The 997-nt window shown below is 44.8% G+C and overlaps 1 pseudogene; it reads left to right on the forward strand.

Moving 5' to 3' along the window:
• On the forward strand, positions 1-997 carry LOC143004881 (UDP-glucuronosyltransferase 2C1 pseudogene; annotated as a pseudogene).

Below are 997 nucleotides of genomic sequence, written 5' to 3' on the forward strand. Positions count from 1 at the left end.
TATCATATATCCCTGTAACAGGTTCTCACAGCACTGACAAAATGACCTTTGCTGAGAGAGTTAAAAAATGTGTTTTTGTATGTTGTGAACCAAATACAATCTACACTCATAATTAAGCAAACATACCAGAAAATACGTGACGAGTATCTTGAGCCAGGTACTGACTTTTACCAGTTAATGCAAGCAGCAGATCTGTGGCTCATGAGAGTCGACTTTGTGTTTGAGTTCCCCCGCCCCACAATGCCTAATGTGATCTTCATGGGAGGGTTTCAGTGTAAACCTGCAAAACCTCTTCCTCAACACCTGGAGGAGTTTGTCCAGAGTTCTGGGGAACATGGAGTTATCATCATGTCTCTGGGGACCTTTATAGATCGGATTCCCCATGATTTAGCTGATGAGATTGCTTTTGCCAGATTACCTCAGAAAGTCATCTGGAGGCATAAAGGTACCAGACCAGCAACTTTGGGCAACAACACTTTACTAGTGGACTGGATGCCACAGAATGACCTTTTGGGACATCCCAAGATCAAAATGTTTGTGGCTCATGGAGGAACAAATGGAGTTCAGGAGGCCCTTTATCATGGGGTTCCAGTTTTGGGTGTACCTCTGATTTGACAACCTGCTGCGTCTGACAGAGAGAGGAGCAGCTAAGATGTTAACGTTGGACATATTGGACAAAGACACCTCCCTCAAAGCCATACAGGAAGTCCTGCATGAGCCCTCGTACAGGACAAACATGCAGAGGCTCTCCAGACTGCACAGAGATCAGCCAATGCATCCGCTGGACCTCGCCATCTTCTGGATAGAGTTTGTCATGAGACACAAAGGAGCTGCTCACCTGAGAACAGAGTCCTACAAAATGCCTTGGTACTCCTACCACTCTGTCGATGTGATGCTGTTCTTGCTTGGAGTTGTGTTGCTGGTGTGTTTCACAGTTTTCCTCCTCATGAGGTTTTTCTTCATTACAATATGTAAACATAAAGTAAAACGTGATTGA

The sequence above is a fragment of the Genypterus blacodes genome, unplaced genomic scaffold, assembly GCF_046128005.1.
Source record: "Genypterus blacodes isolate CSIRO-AG114 ecotype Tasmania unplaced genomic scaffold, CSIRO-AGI_Gbla_v1 ptg000067l_1, whole genome shotgun sequence".
Taxonomy (NCBI): Eukaryota; Metazoa; Chordata; class Actinopteri; order Ophidiiformes; family Ophidiidae; genus Genypterus; species Genypterus blacodes.